The sequence below is a fragment of the Anser cygnoides genome, chromosome 8, assembly GCF_040182565.1.
Source record: "Anser cygnoides isolate HZ-2024a breed goose chromosome 8, Taihu_goose_T2T_genome, whole genome shotgun sequence".
In the NCBI taxonomy this organism is placed as follows: Eukaryota; Metazoa; Chordata; class Aves; order Anseriformes; family Anatidae; genus Anser; species Anser cygnoides.
In genome coordinates, this window is record NC_089880.1 from 32429635 (window position 1) to 32454068 (window position 24434).

A 24434-nucleotide genomic window follows, 5' to 3' on the forward strand; every position below is an offset into this window, starting at 1 on the left:
CAGGTTAAAAGATAAAATGAATTGCACCAACAGCTCCGTTGCCATACCCCTGCCTTTGGTGAAGTTCCCCAGCTCCTTAGGAGGTAAACGGGGGTGTGTTTTTATAACCACGTCCTTCCTACTGCTTTTCCATTTCTCTAATTTGCAGAATCTGGTTATGTTTTCTAGTTTTACATCGGTATTCTTAGAGGACAATGAATTTTTTTTCCCTGTTGTCTAAAGTTCTGCAACGCTATGTGGGTTCTTGTTGCAATTAGCGCCTGTCCTTCTCTGTTACGGTGCTTTTTTTCAGGAATGGGGGCGCTGGGCTTCTCACCAGTCCACATATGGCAGCCTCTTGGTAGAGGCTGTCCCAAACCTAACAAGAGAGGGCAGCTTTAATATTTCTCTCTCTGAAGAGGACAAAGCAGAAACGCACAGGAACATGCCCCGAGGCAGGCTGGCACTTCTGGAGTACGGGCAAGAGGCGAAGCGCCGCCGAGTGCGCTAGGGAGAAGAGTCATAGAGCTGCACATGGTACGGGGAGGTGGGCAAAGCCTTCACGCAGAAGGCGCTCTGCAGTGAACGGTGTGCTGCTTGTGTGCGGAACAGGCTGGAGGATGGATGTATCCTGCCTGAACCACTGTTTTCACCCTTACCCCAAGCGTAACAAGAGAAACAACTTTCAGTTTCCACGTACTTGTGGTAAGAACAAGTGCTCGAGCACTGAGTTGGCTGGGGTGAGAAACCAAGCGAGGCTTCACCCTGACGCTGAGGCAGCATCGTGTGCGCGGCCCAGCTCCCTGCTGGCCGCTGAGCAGACCCAAAGCCTCGCGGCTCAGCATGGGCATTGCAGGGGTTGTGCGAAAGCGCGGAGGGCACTGACTGCAGGGCCGCAGCGACTTCCTCAGCCTGATTCTCACGGGGATACTTGGGGTGAGGCCAAACGTATTGGTAAGAGCAGCACAATAAGCCCTGTTTTGGTGAATGGTCCTGCCAGTGAACTCGGTGGCGAGGATGTGCTTGGGAAGTGAACGAGTTTGTCTGAATTAGTGAATACTGGAAGGCATTTGAGTTCTTAACACTCTATTTCCTCTTCATGCTTCTGTGAGAAGTCTGTGAGCATCAACAACTTCAGTTAGCTGAAAATTAGTTCCCAAATTCCCTTTTCTGATTTTAGTCCGAGTGGATACCCACGTGTTCTCTGTCTTATATAGGAAAATAACTTATTTAGGAAAAAACTTCTGAAAATGTGGATTTTTACCATGCAGTGTGTGAGTGGGGATGTGGCTCGGGATACGGGGCACGCAGCATGGGCTGCTCTGGGAAATGCTCTGTCGCAGTCCAGCACTTCTTCAGAAGGTCTCTGTTAATTTATTAACAATCTACAAAGTGCACACCCCCTGGAAGGCCCAGACCCCTCCCGCAAACCCCATCTCACTGAAGGGTGCTGGAAATCAGCCCTTAATGGGCTGTTTTGTCAGGAATTTTGTCCACTGCTGTGAGATATTACAGATTTTTTGGGTAGGTGGTATTTAAACACTTGCTTTTAAAATCTAATGGAATATGAAAGTACCAAAAAGTATTGTTTAAAAAATGGGAAGCTTGCTTTTTTTAAATTCCAGGTTTGATATGGAGAGTGGCTCCTCTGCCAGCTGCAGCTACTCACCCGTTTGAACTGTTACGGCTTGCCCTGAATTAGCCACTTAGCAGAAAATTGCTGCTGTCTTTACAAACCTCAAAACCTGGTACACGTGTTTAAAGGGAGAGGGACAAAAGACACTCATTTCTAAAAAATGTGTTGCTCGGAGAGGTTTGCCAGTCCAAGTGCCAAAGCAGCTCTCAGCACTTTCTGGCAGCTGAAATGAGAAGCACAAAACAGGACCCAATGCAAAAAAATCTGTGCATGTACAAAGACGTGAAGAGGAGGACGCAATGAAAGAAGCACTTCTGACTTTGGCAAGACCCAGTTCTGCGCGACGAAACCGGACTTGCTCATAGGACCAGATTTTATTCACTTTATTTTATGGATTTGCCTCTTTTTTTTGCCTCTCTGTACTGTATCCATGAAGTTATACTTTGTGGTGGGACTTGATGCTGTCTTTGGGATGGCAAATAATGCCGGATGGATTTTACCATTTACATTTCGTGCCGAGGGCGTGCAGCGTGGCTGCGGGGGCGCCACATCGGAGGCAGAGCTAGGAGGGACTCCAGTGGTCTCCCGGCTGTGTACACGGACCCAGCTGTGGGCGCTGCTGCGGGGCTGTACCGCAGCCTGCTCTGTCAGGGAGGTCTGCTCAGGATCTCTCTGGTCACATCTAAGTTTGGCCTGCAGCAAGACTGACCTGTGATATAAATACTTAGAAAAGCTTAACTCTGTTTACCAAATTCCAAGTACCTTTTGCTCCAGCCAGGCTCTCTACCACGCTGCGGTGTCTTTCTGGAGCGCAATGGTCTCGTTTGTGAACCATTACTTCTGCTTCCTTTAGCTGCAGCCCGCCTGACATTTCTATTTTCACAGCTGCTTCCCCACTTTCATCCCCCACACATTCCCTTTTACTACCTTACTGTAGCCATTGAAAGCAATTTGTCTACTAAGCCTCCTCTAAGTAGGAGGAAATAATTCGTTAGCAAATGGCTCGGGCTGTGTCGAGGCAACCCCACGGGGATTTTTTCACCTGTTTGACTCAATGGGCAGCGGTAATTTGATAAATCTCCGTGTAAGAGTGTGTCTCAGCAGGCAGAGCTCCTCGCTGAACTACAGAGTGAAAACAGCCGGGAAAAGAGCAGAGAGAACAGAATAACCCCGTGAGGATCCCTCCTTGGATGGGGTAAGGCTCGCGCAGGGGCTCTGTTTTCCCTCTCTGAGGGTATCGCCGTGCTGCCTGTTTCACACCGACCCTTTGCTGTATCCCGGTGGCAGTGCTGTGCCCACAGGGCCACTCCAACGCACCTGGGGAGGCCGCGGCCGCCCGGGGAGCCTCAGTGGGGTCCTTGGGGGCTGGGTGGCAGCCAGGGTCCGTGCCACCTTCCCGTGTGCCGTCATGCTGCCGTGCTGCCTCACCGCGTGCCGCCGTGCCGCCTGCCGCTCGGCTGCATCAGCGCACTGCTCCTCTCAGGCAGCAGATGCAGCCACTCCAGTTCACCCAGCGATGTACCAACATCTTCTGTTCCCGGCGCAGTTGCAAACGCGTGTATTTACCAGGCTGTCGGATTTCATTTTGCCAGCTGTTTTAAAGAGGCATGATTTAAACATCCTTACAGCCGGCCTAGGTGGGGGAGGAGGGAGGGCTTAGGAATTCAGCTCATTTAAAGTAATTTTTAATCTCTCTCCCTAATTATTTAATCACTGAAATAGCACTGAGGATGTGTCATAAATAATGCTACGTTTCTATCTGTTTCCTCAAGCTAGCTACTCACTTCTCAGCCGAGGCACAATGCAGCGAGACGGAGCTCCTTCATCTTTTATTCTGATTGATCTGGGTTCATCTTACCCAGTAACACTAAAGCGATCTGGAGAGGAAACCAGAGGTAACTTTGTATTTTCCCTTGCTCTAACAAACAATATTTTATTAATAGTCACGAACATGTGGGCTTTCACCTTGCACGCAAACGCGCGCGCGCTTTCGGTGCCTTTGGAGGTAGCTTTGTTTTGTACAGGCTGTTCTCTCCAGCACTCCTGTGCTACGCTGAGAAGAGAGCCTGTCAACAGAATAAAGTGAAGCAGTGTCATGTTCGAGATGAAAAGTTGGTGCTTGTTCAGCAGATGCACGGGTATGTGCGTGCATGGTGCTTTCTGTTTGCAGAGGGCTCTCAGATCCTTGCTGGTTCCTCCCGACATCCTTGGGGATGCACAAGCCTCGGGTCAGCCCCTTCCATATTCAGCAAAGCATGGGCTGTAGGGGAAGGGAAGCTGTGGTCAGCTCCTGGGGACAGAGCCCCAGCTGGTCATTCTAACCTGGAGCACTGCTCGTGATGCAAAGCAGTGCCGACATCCATGTTTATATATGTGAGCTCTGCTAAAGAGGTCCCGGGGTGAGCCCATGGGATGCTGTGGGGTTCCCTGCTTGCAGCCAGGAGCCCACGCATGCCACCGCATCCCTTTGCTCCCACCCCTGTCCCGAGGCGAGCCTGGGCCACGGGCTTGGTGCCGAGCCAGCCCTGGCACCCTCTGGGCTGGGGTTTGCTGCGTGCTTGTGAAAAAACTCCCAGCGGGGTATCTCGAAAATACAGCATTGAAAGCACCATGGGCTAATAATCACCCACTCCTAAGACTGCCTCCTATTTGCCTTGTGGGAGTGGGTTTTCCCCACACCCTCCTGCTCGCCGTGGAGCTGAAGCACCCTTGTGCCGTGCTGGTACCTGGCTGCGTGCAGAAGGCGCACAGAGGAGCCGTGCCCCGCAGGACACATGGACCGCAGCTCCGAGTAGCCGAAACACCGAGGACGCAGCAGGAAAACCAGATCAAAGGAGAGAGCTGTCAGCAGCAAGACTTGCATGCAGGAATCGTGCCATTTTCAGCATCCCGTCCTGCAGGCAGCTCTTGCTTGTTGTCATCCTTACCCTGAGGGCCCTGAGCTGCTCTGGGGCAGAGAGGTCCGGATCTGCTGCCGGACACAGCTGGGCATGATGAGAAAAGCGCTGGGTTACCCTGAGACACTTTTGGTACAAAAAAAGTCAATTCTTTTGCTCTTTATATATTTGACTTCTGCTTTTACACCTCTCTCTGGCTCCAGGGACCTGGCTAGGTTTAAATCTTGGTTTGCTTGCGCTGAGGGGACAAAACCTGCACCCCTACCACATGAGGTGCACCTTAATGTGGGGGTTAGGGACGGGGCCAGAGAGGGGTGCCCTCTGCAGCCATCACAGTGGGAGGAGTCACTTCATGTTTTTCCTTCGTACTGTGTTTGCTCCAGCCCAGCAGGCAGAAGTAAGAAGAGGCCTCGGGAAGGGCTGGGGCGGGAGTGCTCGGGGTGGCTGCTGGTGACCTCGTCCTCGCCCTTGTGCCTCTGTTTTGGTTTTCAGCTTTCTGCGATGCCTGGCATGGAAACAGCGCGGTTACAGCTGGGATCGCTGGGCAGAGGTGAAGCAGGAGCGTGTGCAATTGCACAGACATGAAGGCATTTTTCTAAGCACTTTTAATGAATGCTTTACATTTTGCATGAAACGCTCAGGCATCGATGCACTCCTCATCAAAGTTTTTCTTTGCATTTCCACGTGAGACGTACGTGGACTGGGTGTTGAAATACAGGTGAAAATCTTGCCTCCAACATCGTAACCCATGGCTGTGAAGAAGCTGCCATGTTAAATAAGAAAAAAAAGACCTGGGGAGTGTAGTCCAGCATCTGAATGCAGGATCAAAGGAAAGACGTACAAAATATTGGGATTTGGAAGCAATTCCTTGTCACATGTAAGGGGAGGAGGCGCTCCCCGAGGGGTGTTGGGCTAACCCCGAGCAGAAGTTTCTCTTCCACCAGCGCAGCAGTCGCAGTGCCCAGGCCCGTGCTCGGCGGAGGCATTACCAGGTAGCCTGCCCTTGATGAAAAGCAACGAAGGTATCGATATCCCTCCGTCCCCGTGCTCGCAGCAAGCAACCAGAGCGAGCAGCCGTGCTGTCCCAGGGTGCGCTGACACCCCGGCGCCTGCTCTCCGGGGACGCAGCTCAGCCACGAAGAGGTGAGCGTGCCAGGTTGATGGAAAGGGCGCGTGGCACTGATCCAGCTGGTCTCGTAGGGGGCACAGCTCTCTGACAAAACGCAGCGGTCATCCCGAGTGAAGGCCGCACGTCCGTGTTGTGGCTTCAAGCTGTGGCACGCTCGGACAAGAGGGGAGGATCTGCGCCGTGCTGCAGACCCGGCTCTCCGGGATTAAAGGTGGGGGCTGCTGCGGGAGCTGCCCTGCAAAAGGGGGCGACTCTGCTCTTCTTTATTAGTCGGTTCTTTCTGAAAATCAATTAGCTTGCAGAGGCAGCCCAGCAAGTCTCTCGGTAACTATGGAGACAGACCGAGGAGCCAGGGGAAAAAAAGGCAGTTTATTCATGAAAAGCCCAAATTCTGCGCTCTAGTATTTTCAACCTTTTGGAGGAGATTAGGGACTGTTTTAATTAGGCAGGCTTCTCGCCTGCTGGGAAACGGTGCTGGCCGCAGTAGGGACAGAAGGAGCTGCTGGTGGACGGCTTCTCGCGGGGGCGGCTGGAGCGGTGCTGCACTCTGTCCCGCTCACAGCCCGCTGCCAGCCACAAGCCAGCCAGCAGAGCTCTGTGTGCAAGCCTCCCCGGTGTCCCTGGTGTCCCCGATGTCCCCGGTGTCCCTGGCATCCCGCGGGCGCTCCGGCCTCCTGCTCCGGTGCTGCTCGCAGTGGAGGGCAGGCTGGAATTTATGCACGAAATGTGCTGAGTACTTTCTGTTCCTATTAAAATAACAATCATTTTGCACTGAAAGCCAAATGAGAAAAGCCGATGATTTAAGCACGGAGCATGGTAATTAGTGCCAGGCTGGCGTCGCGTTTCATGCAGATTCCTCGAGCCTCGCTCCAGCACCTGGCTGTCTGCTGCCTGTACGCCCCTGCCCTGCCGGAGCCCTGCGCAGGTTTTGCAGCAGCACTCCCTTTACTGCAGGTTAACCGATTCCAGGACTTCGGTCCTTCAGGTGGAAGGATCCTTGGCATCCTCAGGAGGGATGGCAGGGCTGTGCAGGGACACCAGGAGCCTGGTGGGGATGGGAGGCCAGCCCTGGCCCAGGGGACAGAGAGGTGGGCTTTGCTGGAAGGCGTCAGCATGAAGCGTGCATCTGGGTTGCACTCAGAAGGGACCCAGCACAGAGTGATGCGGGAGCCGGAGCATCCCTGCAAGGGCTGCTTGCGTGGCATGGTTTGCCAGAGAGATGGCTGGGACCATGGCACATAAACACAGCGGGCACCTGGGGACCTGCCAGGCACAGACCTGACCCACGGCTCAAACCAGAGCTCAGCCTCTCAGTAGCAAACTTCAAAAAAAAAATCTACTTCAGATCCGTAAATACCATGAAATTCAAACCAGCAGCTGACTGAAGCTGTAGCAAAATGACAGTAAAGGTGACACCTCAGGGTCCTGTAATTATTCAGCTGGTGATTTCCACGTCCAATCTGCCTGCTTTGCAAGGCAAAGAGTATTTTTCCAGCATCTTGCTTCCTGCATTTTAACCTGCCCATGAAAAATTGAGATCCCTTATTCGCGCTTATGCTTCTTCACCAGCCAGATCCACGCCAGAAGCCAGCGTAAATGACAATTGCATTGCAGATGCAGGAGGAGCCCAGCATGGAGTTCGCTTGGCACATACCGGTCCTGCTTCTGCTCACAGCGTCAGGCAAGAATTATGGCAGCAACAAGGGGAAAGCTCAGGCCCATATTTGTCTTTGTGCAACCAAAAGCAGCAGATTTTTCCTCGAAAAAGAAGTAATGATACCTAGAAAGCAGTTGTACATGCATGTCCAGGAGGAGAGATGATGTTTAAGGTCCCTTCCAAAATGAGCCATTCTGATTCAGTGCTGCAGGCCCATCTTCTAGCAGTTAATCACCCAGATTTCCTCCTGAAGATCTTAAAATTTAAATCTTAAACAGCATGTGCTGCAGTGCTTTGCCATGATGGATAGTTTTTATTTTAATTTTTTTTAAAATAATCATTTTTTATGAAGTAGGACAAAAAGATAGAAGTGAGGTGCCCAGCCCCAAGTTTGCAGCGTGCCCCAGGAGTGCTGTGGAGCTCCGCTGGTGCCCAGGGCACTCGGAGGAAAGCCTTCCCGGCTGCCGGGCACCAGAAATACCAGTGAAGTCCCCTGGGTAGTAATGTACATGGTGTTCAAAGAAAATTTTTTTACCATTTTGTTTCCTTTCTTCCCAGTTTTGTCCAGCCTCCGTTACTATTTCTGTAACGACGGATGCCAGGCGAGGCCAATGCGCGTCCCTCTCCAGGTGGGGTGGTGCAATGCCGGACAGGCTCTCGGCTCATCTTTTGCTGTCTTAAAATCTGCGGCTGCTTCAGCGTCCCTTGGTGCACGGTGTCCTTATGCCCTTAGTGCCGGTCCCCACCAGCCCGGGGCTGCTCCAGTTCCGCTGCCAGCGTCCCAGGAGGGAGGATGAAAATATCGGTGGATGCCCAGGGGACGACGAGTTGCCGGTGAGTGACAGACCTGTGACGTTCTGTATAACATCTGCAATTTCATCTGCTTCTTTTCTTAAACCGTTATTGAACACGCTCATGCAAAATCCTGCACTGTTTCCCAGTTAACCCGTTATGATTTCTCCTCCATCGTTCCCAGCAACATTTCCCCGTGAGCTCTGTGTACCTTAATACTAGCTGAGCTTGCAGGGGCTGCAGGCACCCACTGCTGCCCAGTGCCTCGCTGGGGCTTGCTTCAGCTGTGCCAGCTGCATCCCAGGGAGCCCTTTTAGTTTCAGGGTGTGCCCTTTGGATCTTAAAAGGATGAAGTGAAAACTGGTGGCTTGTGGGAAGCATGATGCCGTTGAGGTAGAAATGCTTGGAAAGATGCTCACGATCTGGCCTGGACCAGGAGCGAGACCAGAGGCTCAAACCCAGATTTTGATGGGAATGGGGCTGGGACCTGCTGAGTGCTGTGCCACGTGTCCTGCAGACCAGCTTTCCCATGAAATAATTGGTTTCAGAAAGACCCAGTTTTGTGCCCGTCCTGCTGTCGGCTGCCTGAGCCTCCCCCTAGTGTCCCAAGTCCTGGTCTGAGTGCCCGGGGTGCCACCGGCCCCGAGGAGCTCTCCAAGTTGGTGGCGTGGAAGCCTTCAAACACCTGCTCAGCACAGCGGGCTGGCAGTCTGCTTTCTGTGTACAGCTACAGGATGGTGCAAGATCCTGCTGCTGGGATGCGGTGGCGCTTGGTGGCTGCTCAGCCCCCCAGGAAGCCCCAGGGCTCCCAGGAGCAAGGTGGGCTTGGGATGAGACCCAGGGGGACCCAGGCTCATGTACAGCAGCAGCTCCTGCTGCACTCTGCCATGAGCTGTTTGAGATGAACCCCCTCAGTGTCATAGGGCTTGGGGAAAGCTCCACTTTCCTGGAAGTTGGGGAAAAAAAAAAAAAAAAGAAATGCTTAGTTCTGTGTCCTAACTCTGATTTTTAGCTGCCATGAAGTACGTGTGCCTGTTGCAGTGGTGCTTTCCCTGGTGCCCTCCCAGCCTTGGCGCTTCCTGCCTCCCACCAGCCAAAATCTGGGTGCTGCAGGGAAAAGATGGGAAGAGGTTTACTGAGCTTTGAATGGCAGAATCAAAGGAATTAATTACTCTTTATAAATAAACAGAAAATATTTATGATGGCTTGCATTTGGAAGGTATGATGGTGATTTAGATTAATGCTCTTGGCTGTCTCGCAGTGCTCATGGCCAGAAATAGTCTTGTTTTATGGGCAAAAGAGAGAGCATGCAAAAACCTCTCAGTACAATTTTGGAGAGAATCCTTTAAAATGAATAGCACGCAGCCCAGAGAAGATGACCCATTAGGAAGAGCTGTTCCAGCAAGCATCGTGCTCTTTCCCTTACAATTATCTGCCTGCATACCCAAAGGCTCTGGGGTGCTCCTGAACGTAGCTTGGTGTCAGCTGGCTGCCTGCCCTCGTGCTGCCGAACCGGAGGGTGGGTTCCCGGTGCACTTTTTGGGAAGTCGGCCGGCCCACAGCTGGCTCTCTCTGTTCTGAGTCCCTGCTTGCTTTACAGTTTGCTGGCCCCGTGCAGCAGCTCTCGCTCCCCACCAGCCGCCTGGGACGGCGCCTCGCCCCCTGCCTTCCTCCAGAGACCATGGCCGTGATGCAGCATGGCAGGGAGGAATGTCAGGTTTTTATTAAGTCTTTATAATTGGTAGTTTTAACCCAAATGAATAGATATAGATCTGAATTGTCTGAACAACCCCAACCCAGTCACTGGCTCTACCCAGAAGTTTCCCAGCACATTCCCTGCTCCGCCTTGGGTTTCCTCTTCGGGGCGGTTCGGAGCATTTTGAATCCACGCAGCTGAAGCTGGGGCTTTCATGCAGAGCACGTGAACATCCCCGCAGTGATGGGACAAGGAACGTGCTTGGGAAACCCTTTTCAGGCAGCTGATGGCGGGGAGCGGCAAGCAGAGGGACAGGCGAGGCTGGGCGGCCGAAGGAGCCTCCTGCACAGGGCTGGGCAGGCGCAGAGGCATTGCCTTTAGCTCACCCCCATGCAGGGATGGGAAATTCAATTATTTCAATTAATCAAAGACATCATCCCGCTTCCTCGGAGCACCAGATGATAGCATTATAAATTAATGAATAATTTTTTAGCAGGAACTGCTCAGAAAGTTCTTCCTCTGTAGCTGTCCAGAATTCGGGCAGATGATAACGTAAGAGCGATGCCTAAATTATCCCCTCTCGCATCAGAAGAGAGAAACAGTGAAAGGGAAATGAACCTGGAAATTAGTTTGAGATTGGAGCTGCTGGTGAAGGAGGAAACCCGGGCTGAGCAGGCGGCCGAGCCCTGTGCACCCTCGTGGCCGGGCGTGTGCCGGCCCTGTGCACGCCGGCAGCGATGCTGGGTGAAACACAGCGATGTGATGGTGCTCAGCTTGGCTCTGCCCAGGCTCAACGCTGTGGCAAACCGCAGCAAAACGTGCGTTTCTTTTATTGCCATTCACCTGGCAATCTGGGTGCTCGTTGTGCTAGGTTCCTTTTTGTTTTCTCCTGTGAGAAATGATGGAGGTTTCTTTCACTGCTGCAAACAAACCAAAAATCTGTGCTGGTGCCGTCGAGGAAACCCGGGGATGACACTGGCAGCTGCTCCCTGTAGGGTCCACAACACATCTCCCCTGTAGAAAAATGATTTTTTTTTTTCCTCTACTCTCTCTTTGCAGTACACAACCTGTAAAAGCTTTCAACAGCATCATCTGGTGCAGTGCAACTGAGCTGTGCATGGAAAAGAACAGGCTTTGAGGCACAGCCTGTTGTCTGAGGGTATTTTGGTCCATCACCCCATACCTCACGTGCTGTAGAAAAGAAGGTAACAGGCAGTTTTCATCAAAGCTCTTCTTTCAGGAGCGTTTTAATAAAACCTGACAATGGCACCGGGCTCATCAGCACAGTATAACCACACGGAGTGCAATATCTCCGCTATATTTTCTGTATTTCCTCCTGTATTTTCCACGGGTTACTAACTTATGAAACATGCCTGGTACCAAACCTGTCCATGTTACATATTTACAGAATCAAACACATTTGTGAGTGAGTTCAGTGCTGCCATGCTTGGGGGTAGCAGAAATGTGCCTCAGAGGTGCTGGAGGGCACGGGGATACGGCAGCTGAGGTTCGATTCAGTAAAAGAAAGAAGGACTCTTCTTTAGTTTAACCATGGCAATCCCACCTCTAATTAAAATTAGACATTCTTGATTGCATTCTAAATGGATCTGATGACTTTGTTAATGCGAAGTGACAAGGCGGCTCTGTCTCTGTCAGCCTATGAAACATTAGAGCCGCGCTCTGGCTGGGGTTTAGGAGGAGACGAGGACGGACTTCAGTTAAAGCCCCTCGGTACTGGAGCAGGAAGGACCGACCGTGCGAGCAGCTTCGCAGCCATCCCACCCGACTCCAGCCCCGGGAAGCCCTCGGTCAGCATCGCCAGGGGGAGAGCAGTCGCGGTGCAGGCACGTCTCACCTGGCAAGGCTGGCCTCACGTTGGCCAAGCTGAAGCGACGGTAAGAAAAGAAGCCAGAGATGTAGTGTATGCTCTTTGTCGTAGTGATAAAAGCATAACTAGGGCTCAGGGTGCCCTCTCGCAGGTTGTGTGCCTCTGTTTCCTCTGCAGAACCACTCCCTCCGTCCCTGCTCCTGCTCTTCCAGCGGGGCAGCGCCAGCCTTCGACCTCAGCTCCTCAGGAGCTTGCTGCTCTGTGCTGTTTTGTATTTACCTGCATTGATTTTCACCTGCCATTTTGTCACTAAAGGCCTGGAAACAAAAGACAGCAAACAAGATACCCGTAAAACGCCCTTCTTCACCGCAAGCTGCTTTCCCACTTGTTTCTGGAGCGAAGCGCAGTGCCGCTGCCCCATCAGGTGTTTCACACGCAGCCTCTGCTCTCCAGACGAGTTATTTCTCGTTATTATTCCTCCGCCCCTCTTTACTCTGACACTTTCCCTGCCCCTGCGAGGGCTCCCTGTGCCCCGCTGTGCCAGCCCGCTGCCCGTCCTGCTGCTGGGCCCTGGCCTCAGCCCTGCCCGAGGCCACAGCTCCGTGCGCCCATGGGGTGAAAAGGGTTCCTTTGGCACGTGGCCTGCTTGGCGTAGCAGCTCTCAGCGCTTTCAGAGGTTGGTGTAAAGCACGTGTTGAGCCTGCACAGTGCAGCTGGAGAAGATGGCTCTCAGACAATGTCCTTCATTCAGATGCATTTCGGATGGCAAAATTGCTCCCTATTCTCTGCTGACTGTCAGCGTAATAGTTCTCGTGTCACAAATAAATTCTGACATCTGGTTTTTGCAAGGGGCGTTGAAAAGGATGCAGATAATAAGTCCAGAAATTGTTTGATTACCCGCCTTCAGAGGCGATGCTCTGCCCACGAAGCACCTCGGAGCTGCGGCAGGGAGCCCCTGGACTCCTCATCCTCGCGGGGAGCGCTGTGCTTGTGGCCTGGGGCAAGGGGAAGTGCCACCGGTGTTTTACATTTCTCCCACTTGTACGAAAGCTTTCGTTTCCCCTACAGGTTTACAAAAATAAAGATACACGAGCCTCTGTCTTGTTGGCAATAATTATCCATGCCTGGTCCTTTTCCTGCAGCAGATTCAGGCAGGAAGTATTGTTTTCCCCAGCAGCAGACACAAACCGATGCCTGCGAAGCACGTTTGCATGCACAGTCTGGTTTCACTTGAATGTGCAAATTCTGTCATCTATATTTAATTTTAATACTGCAAGTTGAAGTAATTCCTAGCACAAATTTAGGATCTAGCTCTGACCTCTTAGAAAATGTGGTTCTCAGAATAACATAAGCTGTTGTATTTCCTTACTTTGACGTGTTTTTAATGTTCAGCAATACCGTTTTATGAGGCACGTATAAAACATATCTGTCCTTCACCTCTAAGGGAAATGAAAGCCCAAGCAGCTCCGTGGGGGCAGTAACAATGACAGTTTCTGAACCTGGCTTTCCCTAGGCGTTGTGCGCAGACTCACGGCTGTCGAGGCCGAGCCCTGTGCTGTGTGTTGTGCCCCTGCTCGGCCCAGCAGCCGCGGTGCAGGCTCGTGCACGTGGTTGGGTTTCAGTGGGGGAGATGTTAGGCCGTATCTAACAACCCTCTGGCTGACCTGTTTTGGAATTCCATCACATCACAAATTTATAAGCAAATAGGGTTTTATTCTCAGGAACTCCAAGAGGAAGGGATGTGACAGCCTGATGGGAAATATTTCACCGAATCCGTGTAGTCCTGAAACATTAATGCTAAATGCCTGCTGAGGCCGGGCTCACTGCCGTACCCCGGGCAGGGCTGGGCAGCTCAGCGGACGTGTATCTCACCAGGGATTTGCTGGTGACTTTGGGAAACAGCTTCCTTCCCGGAATGAGCCCCTGAATGCTGCTTTGCAGCTGTCAGGCACGGGGCTGTATTGGGGCATCCTTTTAGTCCCAGCAGGTCGGGGGCTCTGTCAGCTCCTGCCCACGCCAGCCCCGGTAAGGTTTTGCAGCCCGTCATCGGCGTGGGCTGCTCCCCTGCTTGGCCGCTTGTCAGGAAATTCCCTTCCTTGCACCCGGCAAGAGAAGCCGATGGAAATGAGGGTGCCTTTCGCACCGTGCTCTGCCTAACGCAGTGGCTCACCCCAGCGCGCTCCTGATTACAGCATTGGCAGGAAAAAAGCCAAGCGAATTATTTCTGTCTTGGCTCTAAAAGGCTTTTCTGGGGAGACGGGAAGCATTTCTATTTATGCTCCTTGGCTGTGCTGCAGTTTTCTTGGCTCTTTCACCTGTCGCTCGTTCTTGCTTTGCTCCAAGGACGGTGCCACCTCTGCCAGTGGGCAGCAGAGGCCCCAGAGCCCGTTGGCCTTTGAGCGCTGGACGCACGAGATGTGAGGAGTAAGGAGCTCCAGAGGCTGGGCAGCCTGCAGAGGCTGGGCTGTGTCCCTGCTCCCTGCCACTTGTCACCTGCTGCTGGGGACAGGGGGCGTGCATGGAGCCTTCGTGGAGGTGGCACCGCACCGGGAGCGCGGTGACGGCAGCGCTGGTCGCCTGCAGGGAGCCTGGGTTCTCCAAGGTGCTCGGGAAGAGCAGGAGGATGATTAAAAAATGAGAACAAACGCAGATCTGGCAGCATTTTAGAAGAGGTTTTATTTGTAATTACAGAGAGAGGAAAACGAGGTCCCAGCCTGCCGTGCTGCTGAGCGGGAGTCACGCTGAGGGTCTCCGTCCTGGTTTGCTCAGGATTTCACCATCTGCAATTGAATATCATTTATTTGGGCACAGTGTGTCTGCCTGCTTCTAATGCATTGGAATGTGATACTGCATTTTCAGCAAACAAACCCGAAGTGTCTGTGTTCTCTTATTTCTTGTGTTTATTCAGTGTCACACTGCGAGGCACCGCGGGAGCATGGCACTGGGGTCTGCAGGCACTGGGGCAGGTCCCTGAACTGGGTGATGCTGGGGGGTGACCCTGGGCAACAGCAGTTAGCCCACAGAAGTTCACTTTTCTTTAAAAAATCCTCTTCTGTGACAATTTTGATCAACCTTAATGAAAATAATAAACCTTGCATTATAAACATGGAAATATCCTTGTCCCTCCATACAATGACTTTTGGGCTGTTTCATGTTTGTCCTGTTCATCTTCATACAAGAGCATTTTTTTATTCTGTTTTTGGCATTTTTGGTAGTAAAATGCTTTCTGAAGGGAATAATCAAGTAACACATCCACTGTTCTTCTACCTGGGGGCAGTGCTGGAGGCCTTGGCTTGCCGTTAATCTGTGTAAAAATTTCTCATTGAGAATAATTCCTCGAAGGGTATTTGGGGATAATTTGAGGTGTGACGAGGCAAAGCCAGCAGCTCCAGGGAGCTTTGTGCTGTGTCCCCTTTGCACGCGGTGGTTCCCATCCCTGCCCCTCGCCGTGCTGCCTCCCCTAACAATACCGGCCCTTCTAATTCGCTCCTGGAAGACCAGCCAACTATGTAATTTCTAATGATTACAACTGCCAAGAAAACAGAAACTTGTATTGATAGCAAAGGGAGAGATGCCTGGAGGGCCTGGCTCGCTGCCGTGCAGCCTTTGGGGAACGCGGGCAGCTCCGGCGGAGCTCCGTGCCCGTGGGAGCGCCAGGAGCCGGGCTGGCTGCAGTGCTGCCAGGAACTTTCACCCAGTGTGCGTGGAATTGTTTCTCCTCCTTCTCCTCCTTCTCCTCCTCCTCCTCCTCCTCCTCCTCCTCCTCCTCCTCCTCCTCCTCCTCCTTCTCCTTCTCCTTCTCCTTCTCCTTCTCCTTCTCCTTCTCCTTCTCCTTCTCCTTCTCCTTCTCCTTCTCCTTCTCCTTCTCCTTCTCCTTCTCCTTCTCCTTCTCCTTCTCCTTCTCCTTCTCCTTCTCCTTCTCCTTCTTGTCTCCTCTCCTCTCCTCTCTCACTTTGGAGGTGCCTCGTTGGTTCGGACCAGAGAGCTCTGCCAGCGGCGAGACTGAACCAGGAATTTTCCATCTTGTTGGTGCCAAAGCAAAATAGGACAAAGCAACAAATTTTAATCTTCAGCCTAGGATCCCATCTGGAGGTTTCCCCTGTTCTTAAGGGCTGCAGGGTTGACTGGTAGCAGCTGCTGAAGCCTTACCGGTAAAGGGCTGTACATGTGGAAGCTTCATGCTTGGTCGGGTGATGCTGTTACGTTACTCCACCAAGAGGAGAGGACAGGTTCAAACTGCTGGGCCTTAAAAAAAAAGTCATAAAATATCCGATCTTGATATTTAAACATCTCTGAGCCGGGAGCTCGTCACGCAGCGCGGTTTCGTGGCAATTTGGGGCTGGGGCTGCTGCGGGGCGCTGCAGCAGGCTGTGCGGGAGCTCCCTCCTGCTCGGACCTGTCAGGAGTGTGAGGGGTCCAGAGTTTCACTGATCTCGTGTGCTGCAGCTTGTCACAAACGCCGTAATACGTCGTTCCGTCGTCTCAGTGGCTTGAAGTAACTCAGCGAAGAATTAGAGGCAGGACACATCTGGCTTGTCTAGACTGGGAAAACAGGTTGCGTTTGGAAATGTTAGCTCTTCCCCAGAGTGACTCGTGACCAGTTAACGCATTTTTGAAAGTATTACAATCCATTTGCACTAGGAGCAAAATCATGTTTAAATTGCTATTAACTAAGGCATTTTCAAGCCTGGCCTATTTTTTCTCACGTAGCAGTGGCCGTTCTCAGCTCGGCTCTCTCCGACATGAGCAGAGATGCGTGAGCTAGGAAGAGGTGGGAAATGTTCATGGAGGCTTCTTCATTGTCCCAGCGTTTGCTTTGGGTTTCTTCAGCCTTTGGCTGCGGGCTCCAGCACCTCAGGGAGCTGCAGCAGGGCTGGGGCTTCCTGGCGAGCCCCTCGTCCCCACACGCCATGCGGGGAGCCCAGGAAGCCTCCAGCATCGCCTCCCGCTGTCCCTCCTTGCACCCCTCTGTTTCAAAGAGAAGCTTCTTGTGTTGTTTGGCTGAACAAAACCGAATTAGCTCGCTGGGAACCACTAAAGCCGCTTCCCTGCCCATCACCAGGCTGAAGGCTCTCAGGTCAAGCTAAGAGGACAACGAAGAGTTCAGGAGGGCAGCTTGAGCTCATCTGTTAAAGGACAAAAACCCTTTTTGGTTGTTTTATCAGGAGCTGGGAGCTGTCAAAGGGTGAAGGATTGCAGCCCTCTCACACTGCCTCCGTGCCGGCTCTGCTGCGGCTGCGATGTCCCACGTTAAGCACCCCTCTTTTGAATTACCCCATTTCAAAATCAGGGTGCAAATTAGTTAAGAGCAGGTCCGCAAACATTAATTAATCGCGGCCTGTCCAATTCTGTTTAAGCAGCAGGTATTTCCAGCTGCTGCTAATGCTGGCAGCTTTGTGAGTTCACTACAAGGCGGTGAGGTCTGCTGGGCAGCTCAGCAGCAGCACCACTGGCAGGGACGGCTCTGGCCATTTTCACCCCAAAATGTGGCAAGAGCCCGTGGAGGTAACACAGTATGAAAATAAAACCAAGCCCCCGGTCAGAGGGGTTTTACAGGGCCGGTTACAGAATTTCCATGGTCTCAAGGACTCCAGAAGGTTACGGGGCCGGCAGGGCAGCTGCGTGCTCCGTGGCCTTGGGCTGGGATGTGTGGTCGGGGCACGGAGCTCGGAGCGGTGCCTGCCCAACGCGGGGCAGGGCTGGGCCCCCAGGGCAGGGCTGTGGCACGGGGGGCTCCGGGGCAGCCTCTGCTTTTCTCATCCGGGGGTCTTGGGCTGCACCTGGACCCCCAGGCTGGTCCCTGCACGAAGATTCAAGAAAACGAGGGTTTTCCTGGCAGGAGCAAACCCACCATCTTTCTCCAGCCCATTGCAGCTGAAATCTTTTCAGCTGGCTGAATGGGTGATTTGCATAAAATAGGGAAAACTCAGCAGGATGCGACAGAAGCGTGCGGAGGGCTTCTGAAAATTCCTGCTGAGCAGGCAGGAACGTGCTGGGGGTTTCGGCCCGGCACAGCCGCTGGGATCTGCAGGGACACGGGGGAGAAAATGCACCCCCAGGGTGGCAGTTTGTTTGCAGTGCTGGGGCTGTTGCAGCTGATGTGGGGTGACCGAGGGGCCCGGGGGCTGCCACGGTCCCTGGGCAGCGCCGGGGACATCTGCAGGCAGCGGGGCTGGGCCGCCGGTGGGAGCCGCAGAAATGCAGCTTGCTGGAGAGGATTCCTCCCACGCGCGGCTATAAATGCTGCTCGCAGCGTCAGGCAGCCCGGGCATGCAGGAACGTTTTCCGACCGAGCTGCTGGCTCCTCTCCGCGGTGTGGGCGCCCCCGAAATCCGCACGCGCAGGGCTGCGGCAGCACGCCGCTGGCTGTCGCCGTCCCGGTTCCCCCAGCAGCTCCACACGGGATGCAGGTCTCGGAGCTCTGGTCTCATCGTTTTGTAGCCTCGCAGCCCAGCTGCTGGCTGTGGACAAGCAGTTTTCACAAAGACGAACGCTGTCTGGTGGCTGACGGCCTCATGCCATCGGGCAGGAGGAATGTCCCCGGCTGAGGGCTGGCTGATGGCATGGGCTGGTGGAGCCGGGGGGCTGCAATTTTGGCAGCGGAGCTGGGGCACCACCGTGGGCAGGGGTGGCTGAGCACGTGTTGGGCAAGGCTGTCCCAGGCAGGGCCAGTGGAGTCATCCAGCCCCTCGTTAGGGGAAGGGTTAAATAATGCCGAAAGCCCCAAGGAGCCCCACAATGACCCGCTGCTGGAGCAGGGCTGGGGCTGTCACAGCTATTGACCGGGCTGCAGCACCACCGCCTGCCAAGCCCCGTGTGCCCCCAGCACTTCTCGGAGGTGCCGGTGGGACGTGGGAGCTGCTGGATGTGGGAGCAGAACACCTGGGCTCGCCCGGACCTCGTGCCCAGCGTCCCAGCTGGCCGCAGGCAGCGGCCGCCTGGCGCTGCTTGGCCGGGGCACGGAGCTGCCGCGTGCCCCGATTTGCAAACTCCTGGCCGCAGCGGGACATCGGGTCTGCAAAATCCAATAACTATAGATCTCGTCCGTCTTTGCTGAAATACCACTTGCCTGAATTCCAGATATTTGATTAAGTTTGATTTGATTTCCTTCTTTTTATGCTTGCCTCTTCGAGGCACCGACTTTGAAAGTCAGACTTAATGATTGTCAAAGAAGGACCACAAACATTTTTGTAAGATTAATATGAACATGTTAAGCAAAATGCGAGTGAAGTCACCACCATTCCTTTTTTAGCTCCTTTATTCCTCGCTCCTTGTTGTGACAGTGCTGTTCCTTCCGCTCAGCTAAGAATAGCAGAAAGTCTCCCGGGAGCAGGCTCGGAAATGTGCTTCCTGTGTCTTAATAAGAAGAGTCAACTTTGCAGGAGTTTGTGGAGGGGAGAACCACCTCCAGCATGCTGTCTTTCTGTGGTCTTTACCAACCATGACTGTTTTTCTTGCCCGTTACCTTCTCCTCCGTATCAGACTGCTGTGCGCTTCGGCTGTAGCTAGGGGATGAATTAAGGTTAAAGCCGACGCTTTCTGCAGGCAGTGCAGAGCCATTGCGTCAGTCTGTCTGGTTTTCAGCGCCGACCCCGGCCGGGAAGGAGCTGACGTGAGCTGCTCCCAGGGCACCTTTTGCTCGTGTTTGCCACGGGTGCTGCTGCGGGGCGGGACGGGGCGCGCGTCCCCACCTCCAGCAGGAGCCTGCCCCAAGGCGGTGCACGTGCCAGCACTGCTGCTTCAAGTAGTCATTGCATGCAGGAACAGCGAAGTCCTCATCTGACAGCAGGGGAAGCAGCGTCCTGAAGAGGCACAGATACCCCATCTGTGCCACAGCATGTCCCAAAGGCAGGGGTTACATCCTCACCTTGTCCCCACCGCGAGCCGAGCCCTGCTGGCTCGTGACATCCACAGCGAGGTGACCTGACCCTGAGCAAAGCTCCTCGGCCAGCCCATGCTCCTGGCCTCCCACTCGATCCCAAACTTGCTCTTCTTTGTTCTCCTTTATTCTGCTCAGGCCCCAGCCAGGCGAGGAGATCTGCTTGCTGCGGCAGGGAGTCCCGCTCGTAGCCCTGCGCAGGGGCTTCGCCCTGGCTGTATTTCCACCCAGCGCTCTTCAGACAGATCTGGAAAGCAGCAGTTTTATAACGAGAAACTCAGCTCACTCCTGACACAGCCATTATGGTGACTGGGTGGGACAGGTTTGCGTAAGCGTGGTGGCAGCAAACGACAATGTACGCAGGTGAGGTTAACACGATCTCATAGCCTTTTTTCCCCACAACTGTACTTTGAGCAGGCTTGCAAAGATGTCATCTTCACGGACAATAACCCGAGCTGCTAAGTGCTGCACGCTTACAGCCACACCTGCACTTTGCAGCACAGCACGTTACGGGATGCCACCGTTTGTAAATTAATTAACCCCGGGTGCACAGCCATTTGCAACGGGAAACAATAGACAGCAGCAGCCATAAAGCCAGCTTTATGCCTCTGCGAGTATTTGTGAACCAAAGAGCAGAAAAGTCATTAATACTTATTTTCTGCCAGCTTTTGGAGCTTAGAATTATCTCATTAAGTGCTGAAGGAGGGATGAGCTCCCAGTAAGAAACCTCAGCTCTGAACCTGCAAATAATTGCAGAAGCCAGGCGGGTGCTCTTAGTGCCTGTAAGGCCCCAACACGCAGCGCTGCAGCCTTGAGCCTTGTCTTAAGCTGTGTTTCAAAGACACCTTTTCCCCTGAGTTGTTTTTCTTGCAACTTGTCCTCCGTCTTCTTTTATAGAGTGCCCCTTTTTGTTTCAGGTCCCTGTGTTTTAACAACTGCTTTATGCCTTTGCCATGCCTGAAGCTTCTGTTTGCTGCTGCCCCACCGCTGGGGCCTCCGGCTTCGTGCTGAGCTGCACCAAAATGCGTGACCCCCAGCTCCCTTCTAACACCAAGCCGTGACCCTGGAGCTGCTGGAGGCTCCCCACGTGTGCTGACAGCATTAGAACGGGCTAAAAAATACCAGTACGAGTGTGGGAGCAGGAGACACTGCAGTGCTAACATGTCCACTACCGAGCTACAGCACTTGGGGCAAAAATATTCCTTGGATAGACACCAGCAGAGCTGGCGGAGATGCCTCAGGGAACATTTGGGCCCTTTGCAGGTGCCTTGGGATGCAAATGTTGCAAAAAGGGGGATTTCCCCCTCCATGATGCTGCCTGCCTGATGCAGGATGTCAGGGTGTCTGCAAACAGCTCCTGCCTGTCCTTAGCCCTCAGAAGCAGCAGGAGAAACTGTGGCGACACAGGCGCCCGCTGTCCTTCGTTTCACTTCCGTGGTGCTCGTCAATATTTTGCATTTAAAGTGTATTTCTGCAGCATGCTCCCTAACAGCTGCAGTCATTGACTTTTGCTAGAGCTCGCGATGCCAGGAGAAGCACATGGAATAAGGATTTCTTACAAAAAAGCAAACAAAAGCGCACTGAAAAACATTTGGAAGCTTCAGATTTTGCTCGATTATTTCTGAAGGTTCTTTCCTGACCGGCCAGGAGATGACGGTTCTTGGAGACCCACGGACCTGCCTCCGCTCCCGCGTGCTGTGAGACTGCTGGAAGGGAACACGAGCACCTTTGGGTGCCGGCTCCGTCCCCCTTGGTGCAGCAGCACCACGGAGGCTCCGGGGCTGCTCCCGGAGGGGCTCGGGGCGGTGGGCTGGCAGCAGGAGGTCCCGGTCTCCCCTCGCTCCGAGTCGGCCCAGCACAAGTCCCCCTGGAGCCTCGTCTTCTGCAAGGAGCGCAGCAGCTTTCTGCAGCCGTCTGCCCGCCCCCGCCTCCAGAATGCCTCGTTAAATCAGCGAGTACTTGACATAATTGGATCCCGGTACATAGCTGGGGTTTGTAGTGCCACCGCAGTGCAAATAAACATCTTCACCACAGCTGCGGGGCTTACGAGACCAGAAATGTGCTCGTCTCCCAGGAAAAGCACCGGCGAGCCTGTGCACTGGCAGGTGATCTCGGCTGGGACGGTGTCTGTAAACAGGCATCCCTTTCCATTGCTGATTTACTTTTTGTTTTATTTTATTTTTTTCCTAGCAATATAACCCCAATCTGGCTGGGCTCACGGCAGTATTGCAAGCCAGTGCCTGCCCCCCAGGAGGGATGGCTGGTGGTGGCTGCTGGTGGTGGCCGGTGGTGGCCAGTGGTGGCTGGTGGTGGCCGGTGGTGGCTGGTGGTGGCGGTGGTGGCCGCAGACCAGGTGCTGGTGATGAAGACAACGCCTTGCAGCCAGCAGCTTTTGGGAGGAAGAAGAAGGGCTGGTCAAATCAAAGACGGAGTGAAAGCAAAACATACAAATCGGAAAAGAAAGCTGCCCTGCATTAATTAGCAGTTCGTCTGGAAAGCCAGTGTGTCAGAGATGTTGTTTTCCTTTCTTAATCTTGACATGGCTCTTTGAAGGTTACCTGGAAAGGAGATAAGTGGGTTTTCCGAAAGCAGGTTTTGTGTTTCATCATTTCTTTAAAGCGTGTTACCGCAATTACCATTCACCTAATGAACTCTTCAGATGTAATTAACAGAAGTGGTGCCACTTTTGAGCCGAGAGGCTCGTCCTGCCACAGTGAAAGTTTCGTGGAATTCACCTGTGCCCTGCATGCTGCTGACGGCTCTGCCCAGCCGCAGCAGAGCCCCCGGCTTGTTTGGCTGCTATCCGAAATCACGAGGCACCGGCGGCCCCGCTGGGGTCGTGCAGAGATGGTGCCCGGGAGCCCCCGTGGCCGCTGATCCCGGGGGCTCTCCTCCCCAGCCCACCCACCCAGGTGGCAGCGCTGGGGGCGGCTGGAAGCACCCCCTCCCCAGGCCTGCTGTCTACTGACAGAGCTGTGTCGGGAGGTGCTAGCACAGAGGTGGAGAAATTAAACCCGCCACTAACATCCTTCGCATCTGGCCTGCAGGAGCAGAGAAGTGTTTCCAGCTGGATTTTAACCGCGGATCTGCGAGCCCCCAGGTGAGGACCGCCCGGCGGGGTCGCTCGCTGCCAGCTCCAAAATCCATGTTCCTGGCAGGAGGTTCGGGAGCCGAGGCTGAGCCCTCGCAACCCTGCCCTGCCCCTTGCAGCTCACCTCTGCAACACTCACACAAAAGGGATTTTCCATTATCTTTTTCCCCAAAAGTCCTTTTTTTCCCCAAAGTATTCCAAGGTCTGAGGGTGGTTTTGCTGCGGCAGCGAGGCTTTCTGTGGCACGGCCGTAATCGGAAGAGCTGCTCTGCAGCCAACGCCTCACTTCAGAGCATCATTATTTCAAATACTTCTCTTAAGTGGATTTGACTTAGTTAATTTTTCTAATAAGATCCGTGCGGCGGAGCATATGTCGCTGCAAACCCAGCTGCGTCGCGGCGGGCCGCCGGAGGTGCGGCAGAGCCGCGCGTGCCCCCGCACGCCTTAGTGCCATCGCAGCGCCAGCGGTTCTCCAGCGAGCAAATTCTGCGTGGCGCGGGCTGCAGCAGCCACAGGGCTGCCACCCTGCTGCGAGAGAGGGCGGAGGGGCTGCAGCCCCTCGGGGAGCTTCGGGGAGTTGGGCCAGGAGGGCTCTCACCGCGCCGAGGAGCCGGCGCAGCAGCACGGGGATGGAGATCCTCCATCAGCTCGGCTTGTCCTCTCCCTCCCCGGCAGGACTGATGTCTGGAGTCCCCTTTTTGAACTGAATTGTCACTGCTTGGTTCCTGCTAGCCCCAGCCTCTACATCTCCGGCTGTTCAAGTCAGCTCCTGGCTCCCTGTTCCTTTCCTCGGCCTCTTTGCGTGAATATTAAATCTATATGAAGGAAACCATAAAAATGTATACGAAGCAATACATAAATGAACAAATAAAGGAGGAAAAGGTCCTTCTTTTACCAAAGTATCTGACGCAAGCTCCAATTTAAAACTCTTTTTGTGTGCACAGTTAAGTCCTGTTCCTGGGGCCTAGCTGCTGTGTCCCCTGTGGGGGACAGTCCCTGCTCGGCGCGGGGCTCCTGCCCCATCAGCTGTGCCGCTCGCTGGAAGCCCACCTGCAAAGCTCGGTGCCTTGGCACGCAGCAAAATGCGGGGCTTTTTCCAGTGCCAACACGCAACCAAACGCTTTGTGAGGCACTCTGAGACACGGCGGTGTGGGAGGCGTCACAAAACGGCGAGTTGTTTTTGCTCGCGCTGTTTGTGATTCAGAGAGTTTTGCGTTCCTTGGGGAGCTCTGCCTGGGCCAGCACCGGCAGCAGGGAATAAAAGCGGCGTTCGCTGAGGCTTGGTGCTGGTGCCGAGCAACTCTGAGCCTCCGCACTGCGTCTGGTGAGCATCCAGACACGGCGCCCACGCATTAAAAGAGGACGATGGTGCTCCTGCTGTCCCTTCGCCCCCGAGCTCAGCATCCCCTTCATGGTGCTCTCACCCTGGGGAAAGACCAAGCTTTGTGTGGGGGGGTCTCCTTCCATCAGGAGCCACGCATCAGAGGATCTAATAATCCTATGGGGGTCCTTGTCCCCTGGCATTGAATGAAGAGGTCCAGCTTCGTGTGCAACATCAGCCCAAAGCTTAGGAGCGACTTACATGCTCCTGTGCCCTTCGTACAGCACATACAAAATGGGCAAATAAATGCGTCCTGCCAGTTCCTGGTGACGTTGCCTGCTGCTGGCGGCTGGGGGTCTCTGTGCAGGTGCCCTGGTTCCAGCCGGTTTTCCGCTGGAAAGACCCTCCCAGTGTGAACAGTGCTAGGAAAATGGGCTCCTCTGCATCGGTGGGATTCGGCTGGGGCTGCTCTGAGCATCTCCTGTTTTGAGCATCCCCTGGTTGGAGCACTGCCTTGTTTGAACATCAG

At 53.8% G+C, this 24434-nt stretch overlaps 1 long non-coding RNA gene across 7 annotated transcripts; it reads left to right on the forward strand.

The window, feature by feature from the left end:
• The first annotated feature begins 1585 nt into the window (after positions 1-1585).
• Positions 1586-14494, forward strand: LOC136791378 (uncharacterized). Of its 7 annotated transcripts, none has more exons than XR_010833253.1 (7): positions 1586-2810; positions 3388-3510; positions 5005-5852; positions 7857-8132; positions 10846-10991; positions 11443-11681; positions 14306-14494. It is a non-coding gene; the product is annotated as an uncharacterized lncRNA (long non-coding RNA). The 7 variants fall into 7 exon arrangements; XR_010833254.1 differs by lacking the exon at positions 14306-14494 and adding an exon at positions 11792-14299; XR_010833252.1 differs by lacking the exon at positions 14306-14494 and having other exon boundaries at positions 11443-14299.
• Positions 14495-24434: the final 9940 nt, after the last annotated feature.